This window comes from Camelus dromedarius, chromosome 19 (assembly GCF_036321535.1).
Source record: "Camelus dromedarius isolate mCamDro1 chromosome 19, mCamDro1.pat, whole genome shotgun sequence".
NCBI classification, from domain to species: domain Eukaryota; kingdom Metazoa; phylum Chordata; class Mammalia; order Artiodactyla; family Camelidae; genus Camelus; species Camelus dromedarius.
In genome coordinates this window covers 29,709,077-29,722,864 of record NC_087454.1, presented here as the reverse complement: position 1 = coordinate 29,722,864, position 13,788 = coordinate 29,709,077, and the positions used below count along the sequence as shown (strand labels likewise).

The window sequence follows — 13,788 nt, the reverse complement described above, 5'->3', positions numbered from 1 at the left end:
AGTGGCCAAACTGGAATCTGGACCGAGGTCTGTCTGAGTTCATGAGCTTTCAGGCTTAGCACTGGGTCTAGGCTGCAGTAGGTGCTCAATACGTGTGTTGAGTAAACGCGTGTATGGAGTGAAAGTTGACTAGGCAGAGGAGAGAGATGTGAATTGGTGGTTCCCAGTGCAATGGGTGGAAGCTGTGGTCCTCACTAAGAGAGGGACACTGTGGACCCAGGGAAGAGCATGGGGTGACATCACAGCCACCATGAGGGGTCCAGCCTTCCCGAACAGAGGGCACAGTTGGTGAAGGCAGCTGTTTTTCTCTTCTCCCACCTTCCACACCCTCCGGGCAAAGCAGCCTGGTTCACATGGCTGTCCGCCAGAAGTGGAGGTGGTGTTCGCCTTGTCCCCCCACCCTCCCCTCACCTGAGATCTCAAGAGGAGTCAGGCATGCCCAGTAGAGTCATGCCCAAGAACTCACCGCCCCGCTGCCCATGCCTGTCCTTCTTTCCGGAGGTAATATAAGAAGTAGCAACCTGGGAAGAGCAGCGCGAGGGCCCCCGGCCCACCTCCGAGGCATTTGACGCTCGGGTCTGGATGCCGACAGCTGGCTGGGCTGAGACACATCTCCAAACCGCGGGCCTCGGCCGCCCTGTGTGAACTGTCTCTGAGCCTCCTCGTGGGGCAGCCGCAGCCTGACACTGTGGTTCCTGAATGGCTGACAGATTCTTCTGTGTGCTCCGAGAGTCACAGGAGGACTTTAACTGTCTGCCCCATCCTGTGACCCCCTCCAGCTGCCTCGGTCCCTGGAGAATCCCTTTCTAGCATGTAAGGATGTCATCATCACAGCCACATTAAAACAATTTGTAAGTGACATTCTCAAAACCCGAGCGTGACTGATGTGTGTGTGTGATTTTAAGCCACGAATATATCAAATTTATTTCTCCTGCCTCCTGGGGTGGGAGAAAGGTTTGAAACAAGGCATGAACTCCTTAGGGTCCTGTCCACTCTTGGTTCTGGCTGTGGTGAACTTTTTCTCTCTTGAGATTCCCTGTCCCCAGTCCCCCAGCGTGAAGGGAATCCCTGGTCCAAGAGGGGCCATCGGAAAAGGCACATCTGGAGACCAGCCTCACAGGCCTGTGAGGCCAGCACAGCTGGGCCAGGCCGCCAACAGTGCATCCGCCTCCCCTCCCACCCTGCACATCCCAGCACGCTGGCCTCCCTGCCCTTGTGACTCATCCCCAGCCCACCTTTCCTGCCCTGGATGTGTGTCTGAAGCTTCCATGTGTTGGAAGGAAGCCCACCCCACCAACTCAGGAACTTCACTAGACCTGGCAGGCCTGGCTGAGGCTCGTGCGGTCGCTATAGACGTCCCCGGGGTCCCAGGAGCGTGCTGTCCCTGGGGAGGCCAGGGTGGACCACTGCCCATGCTGGTCTCACTCTAGGGTTGTGGGGTGTCCCCCGTGAGCCAGTGGGGCTGCCAACGAGAGCTCTGAAACCGGAGGGAGACTCCTGTCTGAATTGAGCAGGCTGCATCCCCATGGCTGGGTGACAGCCCACATGGTTGGAGAAGAGCCCGCACCCTCCCAGACTTGCAGCCGGGGTCTCCCAGGAGAAGCAAGGTGGGGAAGCAGATGGTCGCCAGTTTCCTTCCCCAGAGACCTAGGGAGAGGCTGGGCTCTCCGGGGTCCTCACTGTGCTATCCCAGGAGGCCTGCGGTCTTTATAGCCATGCCCGGCGCTCTAACCTTGAAGTCAGGGGTCTGTCCGTTCCCAGCTAAGACAGGGAGCCCATTTCTAGCTCCCAGAACCTGTGCCTGGAAAAAATCACAGTTCCTGTTCCCTTGACTGTGTCCTGTTTTATGAAAAACTGTGGTTATGATTCAACCCCAGACAATGACCAAAAGAAATTGGAATATTACTTTGTTAAAAAATATAAAGTCTGGATTGTGTTATTTTAAGTTCTTCTGTACTTAAATTGGTTTCTACCATCTATTGTTTATTATTCATATTACAGTAGATGGCACGGGCACTACTAAAAATATACAGCCACTCATTATATATTATAAATTAAAATATTGACTGTTCCGTATCCCACATCTCCATTACTGAAGGAGTCATACAAAATCACTTATTGGAATGTCATTCAACTAATTGGCCTCGCTTTATTAATTCTGTTCACCTTCAACCCAAATATTTAGTTATACTTTAGGATTCAATAAATCAAAAGAACATAAACATTCATCCTATTTTCCATTTTTTGTTGTCAAATGATAAATATTTTTCTTCCTTTTTAAAAAAAAATCTAAAAGTGTTTCTTCCTTTAAAAAATAAAAAACTAATAGTTTTCCCCTGCCTCCCTTGGAATAGATACTCCTTTTCTTGTTTCAAATGGATATAAATCAGGGTCTCGGCAAGAAACAGGTGGCACATTCAAACTGGGTGACTGGAGGAGAGTCTAATAAAGGGACTTGTAGAAGGTGGCCAGGGACAGTGCCGCCAGGGACAGCGCGGCACCCAGGAGCTAGCAGCAGCAGGGCGTCCTCACTCAGCCCAGGCTCCCGGCAGAAGTGAGCTGTTCCCAACATTTGGAGAGAGAACTGGGTGGGACGGGCAGCCCACAGGCCCTTAGTTAGACTCCCCGCTGGGACCGGAGATGCATTGCTTTCTCAGACCCCTTGCTGATCCTCCAGTTCGCCAGGCTCATGGGCAGGCTGAGCGCCAGGGAGCCCAGGATGAGCCCAGTAGGTCAGCTTTGACAGGACAGAGAGCAGAGCAGAAAGGAGGGAGGGTCTCCGGGCACAACTAGAAGAGGGTCGCACGCTTTGTCCCTGTAACATCTGTTTCTCTTTCCTAGTTCCCCATATTTAGTTGTATGTACTGCCCCCAAATTAACCATCACAGAGACTTTTTTTCCCTTATAAAGCTCAAGAAAGAATTGATAGTTTTGTTAGGATATCATCTATTAAAGCTGAATCTCTAAAAAACTTAATTTCAAAATGTTCAACTATTGTTATTCATAATTTCTCTTAAAACAGATACCCAATCTTGACACAATTTTCAATCCACTCATGCAGCTCTTACCCTGTAGGGGTGCCTCTTGGGGTCTCAGTATTCTTCCAGTTTTTATTATTTAAATTCTAATGTCTTCCAATGTATTATTCCATCCCTAAGAATATTTTGTTTGAAGGATAAAAGTTTATGGAAGAAAGATCTAAGGTGATTTACCTGATTTACATCTTCCATTGCATATTTCAAAGATAAATGAACACACTGACTTACCGAATTAAAATAGACTGGAAATTTCTCTAAAATTGGGGCTGAAGTCTCAGATAGCCTCCACAGCATTATACCGGTACCCTGTACACAATCCAAAGAGATTTTCGTATCATTATTGCTCAGTGAAAAATTATTTTTCTCAAGCACTAATGATAAATTTAGATATATTATTTCAAATGTCACTACTTTCAGTTCCATAAGATAAACAAAATCTATTAAACTATCTTCAAAGTCTAAATTGCACTAGTACATTTTTAAGAAAACGTCAATGTGAAACGGCTAAACCCTTTGTCAATGATGGTTGACGTTTTGCTGTTTTGCTGTATAAGTTTTCCAAAAAACAATTTCATGTTTTAGCAGGTAAATGTTTTATAACACGTAGGACCATAAATCTAGACTATAATATGCCCATATGGAAATTGCTGTTTTTGAAGTTCGTTCAATATTTTATATCTGAAAATACTGTGTTTTTTTAACTAACCACTTGATATTGTTACAAAGTCTGATTAATGGTATATTCCACATGTTTTTTTATTTCTTTATTGACAGTCATTGATAAACCCTTATTTTCAGAAATGTTGGTGACTTCAAAATGCTGTTTTATATAAAACTGACTGCTGATAATCTTTTACCTTTTTCCTCCCCAATGACTGCAAACTTTCTTTCTTCTGACCGTGAGCTTCGCCAGAAGAGAACTGCTATTCTGATTACATAGTTAAGTGTTTAACATTTTCAAGTTTTAATGGTGCAATCTGTGAGCACTGTTTGTATCCCATATTCCCATTACTAGCAAAATAAGCTAGTCAGGTTTTTGTTGAAATAATCAAGTTGTACATTATTTGTCATTCCAGATACATAAATTATTTGGTTTATTCTGTCCCAATACTTGGACAGTATTCACAAAGCATTCTGTTGGGATTTATTGCATGGTGTTGGGAGACACTCCAGGCTACAGTTGATGACTGATAGCCTATCTTTGTTTTCCTGCAGAGTCAGAAGATTCACATGATATTGTTAAAGGAACGTTAAGAAACTTGTCTCAGCTTTGATGTTTTTTCATTCTGAGCGTTCAGGGTTTTGTTTGTTTTTAAGTTAGCACGGATCATTAGTGGAACCAGCAAGACAGTAGGACTAATTCAAAGAAAACTGGAGTGAGCAAACCATTTATACTGACTAATTGAGATATATAACTGGTTAATATCCCACAGAGTAAAAATACTGTAAACTTTGGGGTTATCTTTTCTACCAGACAGAAACAATTGTATCTCCTCTGAACAAAATTCATTTACGTTTATTGGACTAAAGGCATTTGCATCACTCTTGGTTTTCTATAGGTTAACATCTATCGTTATGGATCTATAAAATAATCCCAAATCAAGAGTGCACAGCCTTTTTCCTCTTATCTTGCTCTATTTCCTTTTTCTGTAAGAAACCTTCACTGTGATTATAACCTGCTGTTAGTTTTGTGAGTTTTAGCAAACCAGCAAACTTGAAAATGGTTTTGAGAACTTTAGCTCTTTTGAAAGTAAGTTTTGTGGTTTGCTGTGTTAAAAGCAATCAAAAGCATGAAAAAAATTAGCACCGAGGGCAGAAAGTCATTCTGAAATATGGAATGTCTGCTATCTAGGTAAAGAGAAACCTTTTACTATGGCTTGTTAAGAACAGACTGAGTACTCCAGGACCAATTTGTCACTGTAGTAGAGAGAAAACAAAATTCTGACTTCTGCATTAATATAATATTTGGCAGTAAATGCTTAACAGGTTTCTTGTTTTTAAAAATCTTATGAATAAGTCCATAAAACCTTAGCCAGCTTTGGCAAAATTGTACACTTTACATTTCATTGCCTTTTGGGAGACTCATTATTTGTAGGCATTCTAATTCAAGGCAAATAAAATTCTCTTTTCACAAAGCTTTGAATACTTCCTGTGTTCATAGATGTTTTATCCCTCACCATCTTCTTTCACATCTGGAACAATCAAACTCCTTATTTTAGGACAAAATTACTTTTTTCCCCATAATAAGCAAAAAAAACCAACTTAAAAAAACAGACATACTTCTCTGTCACTATTACTCCTGGTGTAATATTAATCACCCATGTTGATTAGAACTTTTTCCAAAGTAGGCCAGTTCTGTTCTATGGTAAGACCCAGAAGGGTTTTTTGTTTAACTGGTGGTTGGGAAATTTGGAGGGGAGGGGGGTCATTTTGGTTTTGGTTTTGGTTTTCTTTTTTCTTTTTGTATGGATTTGTGACCCTGGGTTACATATAATAGATTATTGTGATTGTTATGTAGGCCTTGGTGTTAGAGAGATGAAACAGACAAGTAATATTTTAGGGTTGAGTTTGATTAAGAGATTCTAGATAAATTTCATAGATGCTGAAATGCTAGAAGGTTTGCCTAAGAAGTCTACATCCTGAGGATGCAGACATGCCTGGGCATGCTTGGAAGCTGTTGAAGCAGCTTGAGAGGGCTCATTTGTAGGAGAGGCCAAGAAGCCTCTGGAAGGAATCCTCCTTACAGAAAGTTCTACCTCAAAAGTAGTGAGACTGAAGCTTGACAGTGATTCCCAAATCAGTGAGGTAATTTCACAGAATTAGTTAGCGCTGGGGATGGTTAAAAGTAACAGAAATCATGACTCCATAGTGATTAACATAAATTAAGGAGAATTTTTTCCCTCCCAAAGCAAGAATTCCAGAAGAGAGAGTTCTGAGTATTCAGGGGTTCAGGATTCCTAGGCTAAGGTCTCTGGAATTTCTTTGGCCTTTCCCTCCTGGTCACAATGTGGCTGCTGTATCTCCAGCCACTAAGTCCAAATTCTAGCCAGAAAGTGGAAAATAGGAATAAAGGGCAAGGAAGAAGGGGCAATACTGGGTATCAGAAAAGCAAAGTGCTTCCCCCAAATCTGCAGTAGACTTTCGCTATGGTTTATTGGTCAGAAAAACAATTGGACATTTTAGCTGGGCTACATGGGCGGCCTTCGTAAAATCAGGATTCTACTCCTAAGGAAGCAGGATATTGAATATGCGTATCTGTCAGAAAAACCAGAACCCAGTTTATGTAGTTCAAACAGAAAGACAGTTGGCACAGGGGACTGAGTGCTTACAAGACTATCGGAAGGACTAAAGGAGGGAAGTGAAGGTGGGTGCTGGCTCTAACACCCACTGCTGGCCTTCAGGACATCAGGAAGTTACCACCATGGGAAGCCACCACGAGTTCTAGCGCTACAGCTGCTGGGACTCCCCATCGCCCTGAGGCAGGTGGTTCACCGGAAACCCAGAGGTGGCGGCAGAGCCTCACACCTGCCCACACCAATGTGTCTTCCCACCACTGCGGGAGGGAAAAACGTGGCCAGTGTTTCCCTTCTGCCTTCCAGTTCTCAGATGAGTGTCCCTCACTGGGAAACCTGAACCGCAAGCCTGCTGGCAGTGGGTTCTGGGAAATGTAGTTCCCAGGCGTCCAGCCCCTGCCTTCCAGAGGAGATGGGGGCCCAAGTGGTGGTGAGTACCAAGAGTCAATTTGGCACAGTGGGCAAGTAGCAGTGTCTTCTACACCTATGCAGAGCACAGACATCAGAGCCTGTGTGTGAGCGTGGAAAGGCTGGCCATCCCCCCAGGTGCTCCTACTACCGGGTGTGTCACTTTGGAGAGTCACTTCTCTAAGCGAAGAGATGCACAATTGCATACGCCTGGTGCAAGGACAATGGGTTATCTCCAGAGGAGCAGGGACATTCTTAAAATAATTTCAACATGACTCAGATCATCCTCTCCTTTTCATGTTCATTTACCAAAAGCCCTCCAACACAAGTTAGCTCGGACTGGTGCCAGAGTTCTAGAGAAAGAAGTTTGGGAGAGAAAGAGAACTGTGTCATGGTGTCGAGGCTGATCTCCTTGGGGCTGTCGAGGCAGGGAAGGATGTTTGCTGACTTCAGGCCAGTGGCACTCAGAATAGAGACAGGGCTGAAACTGGGTATGTTGGAAGCTGTAGCAACCTGGGAGCTACTGGCCGATGTCAGGAGGAGATAAGCCCTTAGTGAAGCAGCCACTGGGTCACCCCAGGCTCCATCTGGAGCCACAGCCTTGGAGCCAGAGACTGACGTGGCCGAGATACAAGATGTTACAGAACGTCTGGGATGACCATGACTGAGGAGCTGGGGGAGGGACCCAGGTCAGGGTTGTCACAGTTCTGGGCTACAGAAATGCCATTTTATTACTATTACTGTGGCCTGACTGGACCCCTCCCCCAAAATAAAGATCAAACTTCACCATCCAAGTACCCAACCGTATGAAGCTTATTATACGGACAGCAAGGAACTGCTCAGGGTGGAAAACTAGATCCTGTAGACGAGAGGGATGACAGTGGTGAGGGGTGAGGTCTGCCTCTCACACCCTGATGGCCTGCAAGCAGCCAGGCTCCGCTGTTGCCTTCTATGTTTTGAAAATACGAACATATTTAAAGGGGATTTGAGAAATACTTGGTTGGTGGTTGCAGGGATTTCCGCAGAAGGGCTCCGAGGAGCCAAAAGCATCACGGGCCTCTGTCCTTTCCCTCAGAACGCTGGAATGGTCGCTGCATGAGCTGCAGTTGACCTCAGCGGCTGGGGAGGTTTGCAGAACTTAAGTAGCTCTTTTTAGGTAACGTGGAGTAACTAAGACCAGTGGCTTTGGAGCCAAACCCTAGAGTGGATGTGAGCTCGTCAGAGGAGCCAAAGTAGAGGTTTTTAGAACAAGGGTGATGTCACAACTGTCGGGAGTTCACCTTAATTTCATGGCCCTCCGGTCACAAGTCTGAGTTATGGCTGGAGCACAGCCTGGGCTTTGCAAGCCAGAAGGCGGAGGTGCGGGTGGGAAGTGTGGACAGAGGAAGGGAGGGGGCAGCAAGAAAGCAGAGGAGTGGGAAGTGACACACAGGAGCCTGGACAGGAGCCTGCGACTGGAATCCTGGCTCCCATCCCTGGAGCTGCTGTTGAGGGGCTTGGAGGGGTGATGGCTGCCCATGGACAAGGAGCCCAGATCCACAGTGAATCCTGAGGATATGGGTGGGGGGTCACTGACTTCTGGCTGAGGAGCTCTGGTGATCATCTTGCCAGGACGGACAGAGCTGACGGTTGCCACCAAGGATGCTGCCAAGGAGTTTGTGAGGAAAGGACCTACCTCTGCTGATGGCTCCCCTTTCCCTTCTGGGAAACTCAAAGTTGCCCCCTGTGACTCTCCAGGGAAAGGTGTGGGACCTCTGATGGCTCCAGGTCTGCGGGCCCAGACTGCCTCTCCTGAGTCAAGTTATCAGCTGGCACACAGTTGAGCTAAAGCATAAGAAATAAGAGGAGAGGGGCCCCTTCAACACTGGGTGCCTCCTGGGTATGTGGGTGGGGAGGGCAGTTGGAGGAAGGAGCCAGAGCTCACCACTGGCGCCCTTCACGAGCCCTCCCAGCTGGTAGCATTTGGATGCTGCTTAAAAAAGTTTAGAACCCTCCAGGGTTGACCTTCAGCAAACCACAGGGTGACCCAGTGACCACAGGGCTGGGATTGGAGAGCTGGGGCAAGTTGGGTCAGAGGATGTGCACAGACTTAAAAGAGCAGCCAATCAGGCTGGGGGCAGGCGGTGGGGTGTAAATCGCAAAGATGCCCAGGAGCCGCTGGGTAGTGGGAGGCAGAGCCCACGCTGGAGAATGAGTAATGGGTCCCAGCTGGATGTGTGGCTGCAGGCAGAGGGAGGGAGGGGGCCAGCCATGGAGCAGCTGTGTGCCGCCCCCAGCCACCCCTGTGCACTCTCATTTAACGCAGGTGGGCTTGGTGTCCTCACACTGGGGATAAGAAAAGCGAGGCTCAGGGAGAGAAAGATTAGGGTAAAATGCCCAAAGCCACACAGTTGGTCATTGGAAGAGCTGAGAAGCCAGGGCTTGACCTGCGTTTAATAACTCCATCCCCAGCATCTTCACTTTGGATAGGAAGGTAAAAAAACAGGCTCACACCATCCCTCTTCTATCCTCTTGCCTCCTTTCTAGAACTCACTGTTTCGTCTTTACCATAATTAACTAAGCATTTGGATCTTGTCAAGTTCCCAGCCCCATTTATCCTTTTTTAGGAGCTACAAATAATAATACTAATAATCGTAATACTACTACTACTAATAATAATAGTAATATTTAGAAGTACTCTCTGACCTTGAGCTTACACTGTTGCCAAGTCTGATTGCACACCTGTGAATTAACCTGAGGCTGCTTACAGAGCAAACAAGCCTACAGATGGAAAATGAAAAGCCACTTTGCTAAGGGACACCAAATAAGAAGGCATAGAGGTAGAGCTGGAGGCAATCAGGGAAGGCTTCCTGGAGGAGGTGGATTTTAAAACTGAATTTCATCAGATACAGTATACCCAATTGTTAAAGAAGCAAGAAGCCTGCATTCTGAGAAGGTGTGAACTAGTCACAAAAGTAGGAAGGATCTGGGGAGCAGAGGAACAGAACTTTGGCCCCTATGACCTTTGCCCTTGATGTTACACCTGTAAATATGTTATATCATGTGGCAAAAGGAACTATGCTGATGTAATTAAGGTCAGGGACCTTAAAACAGGGAGATGAGTCTGGATTACCTGGGTGACCCATTCTAGTCTCAAGTCCTAAAAAAGCAGAGAACTTTCTCTGGGTGGAGCCAGAGAAATGAGGCAGAAGAGGAAGGCAAAGAGATTCAAAGCATGAAAAGCACTTGACCCACTTTTGCTGTTTGAAGGCAAGGGGGCAGAATGATAGGGAATGAGGTGGCTTTAAGGAGCTGAGAGAGGCTCCCGGCTGGCATCCAGCAAGGAACCAGATTCTGCCAACAACCTGAATGATCCTGGAAGCGCACCTACCCCAGAGAGTCCATATAAGGGCCTAGACCAGTGGACACCCTAACTTTGACCTTGTGAGACTCTGGGCTGAGCCATGCCCTGCAGGACCTCTGACCTGGGGAACTGGAGATAACATTCTATACTTCTTGGTCCCAGGCCTGGGAACTATAAACAAATTCCTGCTAATCTGCAAACGGCAATGACACAGGTGTCTTCTGGCTGAGGCTCTGGAGCAGATTGAATAGGAGACTTGCAGGCGTTCACAGAAGCCAGGGTGGCGATCCAAGCCAAGCCATTGGAGCTGACCCCTGTCCCAACCCTGCCTCTGCTTACTGATCTCATGTCTGCATCACTTCTGGGAGATCCAGTCACCGGAAATTGCCTGCAGGCTGAGTGAGGAGCCCTTTCCACTGACTCAGCCAGGTCTTATGGGATTTGAACCCCAAGCTCCAGCGTGTCTCGGCCTGGGAAGACCATAGAACCAGCATCCCCACTGGATCCAGCCAGGGCTGCTGACCTGCCAGCCAACAACTGCCCGCTGACCTGCCAGCTACCAACTCAAAAGGCAGAGAACTACACGGCCCACTGGCTCTCCCCCGGCCCCTGAGGGCTCATAGGCACAGTCACGCTACTTTTCATCCACACCACCAACAAAATTCTCAGCAGGACAGAGCTGAGGGCAGCTTTGTCTGAATGCTTGGTTCCGACATTCTAGAATGTGGTTCTCCTCTAGAAAGTGCCCTCCAGGCTGACACCCACCCAGCCACTGCACCCCCGTGAACACAGTTACTCAACTAACTATCCTCCCACCCAGCACAAGGGCGGAGTTCTCAGTCTTGTCCAGGTTTCTGGACTGATGTGCTCCTCCTGGAACCCGGTCAAGGAAGGAATGTGGACGGACTGACATACATGCTCCCAGAGGGACAGATTCCTCTCCAGGAGGCACTCACGGAGAGAAAGTGTGGTGCAGTGGGCGGGGCGCGGGCCCTGCCGCTGGGCCCCCTTGGGTGAGTCGGGCGGTTTAACCATTGTCTGTCTCACTACCCTTGTCTGCGGAGTAGAAGCAATCACGGTATCCTTTTCATACTGTGGCCATGAAGATGAAAAGACCAAGTATTAGCTACTATTTTTCTTTATTACTTGCTTCTCTAGGTTTAGGTAAAGCCCTCCCTTAATAATCTGTTCTACAATCCTGGCCACAGGGTCTTGAATTCATGGCTGATATTCCAAGAGTGGCTGGGTGGTGGTGGTCACACTCAGCGGCTGTACCAGTCATTTAAAACATAAAAAGCCACCTTTCCTCAAGTCTGGGCACAGTGACAGGGGCACATCTGGCCATTAGGCACAAGTTTTCAGACCTTGGGGCGAAAGAGACTGTTTAATTTCAACATATGAGGATGCAAACTCCATGCCGGTGGCAATTCCACTGTCTTTATTCTCCCATTCTCTCCAGCACGCTGCCTGGTGCATACTTCGTGCTCCATTCACGTTTTCTAAATGAGTGAGTGAGTGAAGGAGCAAATACATGAACTGAGAAAGAGCACACAGTAAAAGGCAAGTGCTTTGGACTCTTTCATTGGAAAGCCTACCTTTCACTCTTTTTGAGAGACTGAACTTGTTGGTAAAGCGTGGCTCTGACAATCGGAGCTCTTTGCCCCCAGAGGCGCCAGAGTGCAGGCCACTTTGGAAATAGCGCCCACTGGGTTCTCTAGCATCCGGCAGGGCCCTCACCACTGAGCCCAGCAACTCGGCTTGAGTCTGCATCTTCACAGTCAAGCTGTGGAGAGAGAGAAGCTCAGAGGTCCAGCCATCATCCAGGAGAAAGTGGCCTGCCGTCTGCCTGGGCCCCGGGCAGTGGTTCTTTGTCAAAGCTTGTGGTGGAGACGCGGAGCAGTTGATGTGTGTGGGACCTTTGTCCTCAGGGGTGCCAGCTCCACGTTGGATCATCTCTGTGGAGGAGAACTACATTTGGAAGCCAGGAGACATGGGTGATTCATGGCCCCGACGTGAAGGGTGGAAAGGAGATTTGCATACCGTCAGGGTGTGCCTCTGCAGGCCGGGTTAAGGCAGTTGAAGAGGCTAATAATAGGCTTTCCAACAGGTAAACTCTTGACGCTGGTTCAATCCTCCCAGACTTCTGGTGCCTGGGATTGACTCATCTTTCCAGCACCCTGGGCAGGCTTCCATAATGGCTCCTTCCCTTGGGGAATTCAAGTGCCAGGTTTGCTGTCACCTGTGGGCGAGGATCTGCTCTGTCTGAGGCTGTCAGTGCAGCTCATGACAGAGGTACGGCCAGCTCTAATCTCACCGAGATCAGAGCATCTTTCCAAGCAGGGCTGCTGGGCTGGGATTCTGTCCCCAAGCCTCTTTCTCTACCCCACCCTGTCTGCTCACCCTTGAGTGCTCTGCTCTTGCAGCTCTGTGGAAATCTAAGGACCACATAAAGGCATTGTAGATCTTCCTAGGAAGTCTGGAGCAAACACGTTTCCTCCCAGGTTTCTCCTCAGAAAAACTCACCAGTCTCCACTGAGTCCTTCCTCTCCACCCCAGCTCTTGTTAACTCTTGCATTTGTCCTTCCTTTCTGTTTTTCCTACCCCACTGGTCCAAGCCATAACCCCTTCTCTCGCATGAAAGCCTCACAGAGGAGTCTGTTTCCACCCTTCCCCCTGGAGTCCACTGTCTACACAGGTATTTTTAAAATGCAAATCTGATCACGTTGTTCCCCTTTAAAAATCTTCCAGTGGTTTCTCATTGCTTCAGAAATAAAAACTCAAATGTTTAACCCAGCCTGCATGGTTCGGCCCTCGTTCTGTGTCCTCCTTTGATAAAAATCTCATCATACTCCTTACCTTTTCTATGTTGTATGAATCTGAGTTTTCAGTCATATCATGGTGGATGATTGGAGTAGAGAGCATGGAGATGACTCTACAGCCATACAGGCTGTGCATGGCACAATTCTGGGGCGTGGGGGTCATTTATGTAGATTAGGATGTGACTGAACACCTGGAATTGTGCAGTGCACAACCTGTGCAACCAGGCATGGCAGCTCATTGTGTTTTGAGCTCCTGGCAGAGTACCTGGCACTTTTTTGGTGCTCATCTAATTTTGGTTGAATGAATACATGTTGATTCAACTTAAACTAACTGAGAGGATAGTATAAGCATCCTATAAATCTTAGATATAATTTAAAAGATCCTAGAATATTAGTATGTAATGAAGAGAGAACCTTCAAATACAATAATTTTGTTGGCATTTGATAATAAAAATAACATTCATCTATAATCGTTTATCCTTGACAGAGTTCTAGGTTGACTGCTTGTTTTATTGTACTCCATCTTCACAACAAAACCATGAAGTGAGCCCCATTATTATTTCCTTATTGCAAATGAAGAAATTATCCCTTGGGCAAAAACCACACAGCTCCTAAGTGGCAGCACAGGGATTGGAACCAGGGCTGTCTGACTCCAAAGCCCATCTCATCCCCTGAAGCCTGACACCCATGTCCAGGGTCAAGGCTGCTCCTTTATTTCTTCCCAGAATCTCGCTTGGTACTTTGGAAGCAAACAATGTTTTCAAAGCCTCATGCCTGCCAATTCTGAGTATGTCACCTGGAGCAACTTCTCCTAGGATGCCCTTGGGTAACGGATGAGGGGATCAGCTGCATCTCCATGGTCCCTGACTCACCAGACACTGCAAGGA

General features: G+C 47.3%; 1 long non-coding RNA gene across 1 annotated transcript in view; it reads right to left on the bottom strand.

Annotated features, from left to right (window-relative positions):
* Nucleotides 1-13,788, bottom strand: part of LOC135318628 (uncharacterized) — a 131,969-nt gene that overhangs the window by 1,526 nt on the left and 116,655 nt on the right. The window contains exon 4 of the long non-coding RNA XR_010376907.1: nucleotides 3,267-3,344. This is a non-coding gene — a long non-coding RNA (uncharacterized LOC135318628). The remainder of the gene's footprint in view (nucleotides 1-3,266; nucleotides 3,345-13,788) is intronic.